The 5412-nt window shown below is 36.7% G+C and overlaps 1 pseudogene across 1 annotated transcript; it reads left to right on the top strand.

Moving 5' to 3' along the window:
• The first annotated feature begins 2477 nt into the window (after positions 1 to 2477).
• LOC308621411 (large ribosomal subunit protein eL39-like) lies at positions 2478 to 2632 on the top strand (annotated as a pseudogene). Its single transcript has one exon. The product of its transcript is annotated as a large ribosomal subunit protein eL39-like (transcript).
• The last annotated feature ends 2780 nt before the right edge of the window (positions 2633 to 5412 follow it).

The raw sequence follows: 5412 nt of genomic DNA, 5'->3' as shown, positions 1-5412 counted from the left end.
AATCAGGCTCCCTGACTTCAGACTATACTACAAAGCTACAGTAATCAAGACAGTGTGGTACTGGCACAAAAACAGAAAGATAGATCAATGGAACAGGTTAGAAAGCCCAGAGATAAACCCACGGACATATGGTCACCTTATCTTTGATAAAGGAGGCAGGAATGTACAGTGGAGAATGGACAGTCTCTTCAATAAGTGGTGCTGGGAAGACTGGATTGGGACATGTAAAAGTATGAGATTAGATCACTCCCTAACACCATACACAAAAATAAGCTCAAAATGGATTAAAGACCTAAATGTAAGGCCAGACACTATCAAACTCTTAGAGGAAAACATAGGCAGAACACTCTATGACATAAATCACAGCAAGATCCTTTTTGACCCACCTCCTAGAGAAATGGAAATAAAGACAAAAATAAACACATGGGACCTAATGAAACTTCAAAGCTTTTGCACAGCAAAGGAAGCCATAAACAAGACCAAAAGACAACCCTCAGAATGGGAGAAAATATTTGCAAATGAAGCAACTGACAAAGGATTAATCTCCAAAATTTATAAGCAGCTCATGCAGCTCAATATCAAAAAAACAAACAACCTAATCCAAAAATGGGCAGAAGACCTAAATAGACATTTCTCCACAGAAGATATACAGACTGACAACAAACACATGAAAAGATGCTCAACATCTTTACTCATTAGAGAAATGCAAATCAAAACTACAATGAGGGCCTCCCTGGTGGCGCAGTGGTTGAGAGTCCGCCTGCCGATGCAGGGGATACGGGTTCGTGCCCCGGTCTGGGAGGATCCCATATGCCGCGGAGCGGCTGGGCCCGTGAGCCATGGCCGCTGGGCCTGCGCGTCCGGAGCCTGTGCTCCGCAGCGGGAGAGGCCACAACAGTGAGAGGCCCGCATACCGCAAAAAGAAAAAAAAAAAAAAAAAAAAAAAAAAAAAAAAAACTACAATGAGATATCATCTCACACCAGTCAGAATGGCCATCATCAAAAAATCTAGAAACAATAAATGCTGGAGAGGGTGTGGAAAAAAGGGAACACTCTTGCACTGCTGGTGGGAATGTGAATTGGTACAGCCACTATGGAGAACGGTATGGAGGTTCCTTAAAAACCTACAAATATAACTACCATATGACCCAGCAATCCCACTACTAGGCATGTACCCTGAGAAAACCATAATTCAAAAGGAGTCATGTACCAAAATGTTCATAGCAGCCCTATTTACAATAGCCCAGAGACGGAAACAACCTAAGTGTCCATCATCGGATGAATGGGTAAGGAAGATGTGGCACATATATACAATGGAATATTACTCAGCCATAAAAAGAAATGAAATTGAGCTATTTGTAATGAGGTGGATGGACCTAGAGTCTGTCATACAGAGTGAAGTAAGGCAGAAAGAGAAAGACAAATACTGTATGCTGACACATATATATGGAATTAAAAAAAAAATGTCATGAAGAACATAGGGGTAAGACAGGAATAAAGACACAGACCTACTAGAGAATGGACTTGAGGATATGGGGAGGGGGAAGGGTAAGCTGTGACAAAGTGAAAGAGCGGCATGGACATATATACACTACCAAACGTAAGGTAGATAGCTAGTGGGAAGCAGCCGCATAGCACAGGGAGATCAGCTGGGTGCTTTGTGACCGCCTGGAGGGGTGGGATAGGGAGGGTGGGAGGGAGACGCAAAAGGGAGGGGATATGGGAACATATGTATATGTATAACTGATTAAATTTGTTATAAAGCAAAAAATAAAAATAAAATAAAAAGAAAATAAAAAATATAAAAAGAAAAAAGAAAAAAGAAAAAAAAAGAAAAAAGAAATAAAAGTACACCGAATTATATATGAGCTAAATTGTTGAAGAATACATTTGTTAAACAATTATTATTTTGGTCTAGTGCTCTATGCAATGTGATTTGCTTTATTTGATTTCTATAAGCCATGGCAGGACTCTCTCCCACCTGAACCAATTGCACTAAAACTGTCTGTTCCACCCTTCCCTAAATTTTAGAGAATGGTAAATTTCCTGAGAAATTATGGACAGTTAGTAAACTAAAGTGAAATTAAAAGAAGATATGATTCATTTTTCCTGCTAGTGAAATTGCCCCTTTTCTGATGACTCCTTATTAGTGGTTACTGCTGCTGTTTGGTGACCTTGGAAATGATAAAACATGTACATGGAATGATGCGAATTCAAAGACAATTCTGTCACCTGACACTTTTCTGGGTTACAGCTCCCTGAATGTCTTTTGGGAAACTACCCCACTTCCTTTCACACAATTTAGGTGGGTAGTCAAACTCCCTTGGCCAAGGACTGGCATATGACCTAAACCAAACCAATCAAGTTCTCTCTCCTCAGTGTTTGTGTCTTGAGCAGAATGACATGAGTTAAAAAATAGTTGAAGTTGCCACTTTTTTCTTCCATCTAGGTGTGTGTGGTTGACACCATTCTTCACTATGTCTTCTCTGAAGACTTTCAGGATAAAGAGATTACTGGACAAGAAACAGAAGCAGAATAATCCCATTCCTCAATGGATTCAGATGAAAACTAGTAATAAAATTACTACAGTGACAAAAGGAGATGCTGGGGAAGAACCAAGTTGTGTCTGTAAGGAACTGCACATAAGATGGCCCACATATTTATGCTGTATCAAGGTCGCTAGCATCTTACCATAACAAGCTGAAAATGTCACCACTATCTGGGACAGTTGGACATGTTTTACTGGGAAAATAATTGTTTTTCTCTTTATTTCTATGTTTCTGTACAAGTAGGTTGGCTCAGTAATATGTGAGACCTTTTGTTTGGGGGAAAAAAAATAAACATTTGAAGCTACTACAAAGGAATAGACCAGAGGAGATGTTTCTGATACTTTTCTCTCCTTTCCAATGTTTGGTTGTTTAGATTTTTCTGTCAATTTTGTGAGCTTCTCTGTGTCTTTTCAACAAACTACTCATTTACTTAAGTTAGATCAGTCAATTTCAACTATTAGCAACCAAAGAGCCTTAGTGATGCACATGTGTACAAAGAACATTTTTAGTGTCAGAAAATTCAGATCTTTTTCCAAGTTTTTCAATTTGTGTTCAAAAAATTCAAACATGACAGAAAAAAATGATTAAATTCTTTTTGTGGCTAAATAATAAATAATATTCCATCATATATGTATACCACATTCTGTTTATCCATAAATTAGTTGATAAACGTTTGGGTTGTTTCAAGTTTTTGACTGTTATGAATAATGCTGGTATGACTATCTGTATTCAAGTTTTTGTGTGGACCTGTTTTCAGTTCTCTTGAAAGGAGTAGAATGGTTGTGTCATATGGTAAGTCTATGTTTAATTTTTTGAGGAACCACCAAACTGTCTTCCAAAGTGGCTCTCAGGTCAATTTGAGTGGACAAATCAGTCTCTGAAAATGATGCTTGCAAAGGAGTTACTGGCATGTCAAGTTATCCGTGATTTATCTGACCCTAAAGGATTCCCAGATGACAGCTGTAGGGCTGCTAGAGTATCTGGGTAACTTTTCTGCATCTGTCAGGAGGTACCTTACTAATGAGAGAATGTTATACTCTGTGATTGATCAAGTTCTCAAAAACAATTTTCTATTCTTCCTGTTATTGATAGTTCTGAACATTGATATCTTTTACTCCCCGTGGAGTCAAAAAGCACCTAAGTGTATGTGATTGCAAGTAGAAAACTAGGGGACAGAAGTCAGGTATTGGCAGTTTATCCACTTTCATTTGTACGTGGACTGTTAATATAAATGTAAGATGTAAAGCATTAATGCAAGTCAAAATGTTTCCATGAAGAAGTTTCAGCAGTTCAATTTTACAATTATAAATAAATCTACTAAACCTTAGACAATGCCAGCATTTGGATTTTTTTAAAACAAGTAAATTTTTTATTGGTAGCAACTAAATGGTGTTTATAGCATTCTTATCATACAGTAGATTCCATCCATTCACTATAGTTTTCTAACTGAGTTGTCTTACATGCAAGTACATGTTTTTAATGTTGTCCACCTTCTGTGTTGTTCCTATAAATTTGCTAATATATTAAACTATAAAAAAGATATGAGACAATATGATTATACCTCATAATTATTTTATAAGTTTTAATGCTATGCATTTAGGTAACCAGAAATTTGGATTACAAATAATTATATAGTTCATTTACATTTTTTAAATAGACAATTTTACTGAATGACATTCAATATTCTCTCTAACTTTAAGAGACAACAACTCTGGTATAACTTCTATCATAACTTCAAGTACAAGGAGAAAAGTCCTCTAAACATTTTATTGTTAGATATTTTTACATATATGTCACATCTAAATAAACTATAAATTCCTTAGCTGTGGAGGCTACAAAGCCAAGAAGTAATATAATGAAGAAAGGACAGAGTTGGGAAGATGGCTCCAGAATCTGAATTCAGAGTGTGTTTCTTACCAACTCAATAAATCTGGTCACAGCTTAAACTCTCTGATTCTCAGGTTACTCAATGATATAAGGTATGATACCTCCCTCAAATAATTATTGGGAAATTAAATAATATATTATGTATAAAAGTCATCTTTCATAATACTCAGAAAATGTCTGTCCTTTCCTTTTTACTTTTTGTGAACCTAAGACCTTAGGGCAGTTCCTTTCATGGTAAATACTCAACACAAAATATGTTGAGGATGATATGGTATTCCTTTATACATTTTATAAACTAGTATATCATCACTAGTTTTTTAGTAATTATTTTCTAATATGCCCCAAAGGTATGATAAATAGTTGCTCTATTTTATATATATATATATAATATATATATATGTATATTATATATATATATATATATTATACACACACACACACACACACACACACATATGATTAAAGTCAATGATTCGCTGCTGAAAATATACTGCCTGGGGGGAAGGAAAAGATATTCATTTCCCTGACAAAACATACAATAAAAATCTGATGGTCATTAGTGTTGGACCCCTAATATTTTTTTTTATTCCCCTCATGAGAACATGTACTTCTTCCCTCCTGGAAGTTAAATATGGCCATGTTTCACACTCTATAATCAAAAGTGGTGTGAATCACTCCCAGGCAGAAGCTTAAAGAGCCCCAGAGCAGTTCTGCACGCATTCTTTCACTCTGTCCCGACTGCAGTGTTTTGGAGAGCACTGGTTCCTGTGTTACTTATGCCACCTTAGGGGATGTTTGGCAAGGTCTGGAGACATTTTTTGGTTGGCATGACTGTGGAGGGTGTTACCTGCATCTAGTGAGTAGAAGCCAGGTCTGCATTAAATATTCTACAGTGCACTGGACAACCTCTACCCTTCCCATCCTGAGACAACAAAACTTTTGCCAGCCCAAACTGTCAATAGTACCACCGCTAAGA

The sequence above is a fragment of the Mesoplodon bidens genome, assembly GCF_964165515.1.
Source record: "Mesoplodon bidens genome assembly, chromosome: 1".
In the NCBI taxonomy this organism is placed as follows: Eukaryota; Metazoa; Chordata; class Mammalia; order Artiodactyla; family Ziphiidae; genus Mesoplodon; species Mesoplodon bidens.
The sequence above is the reverse complement of the archived record's forward strand: the minus strand, read 5'-3'. Positions and strand labels throughout refer to the sequence as shown.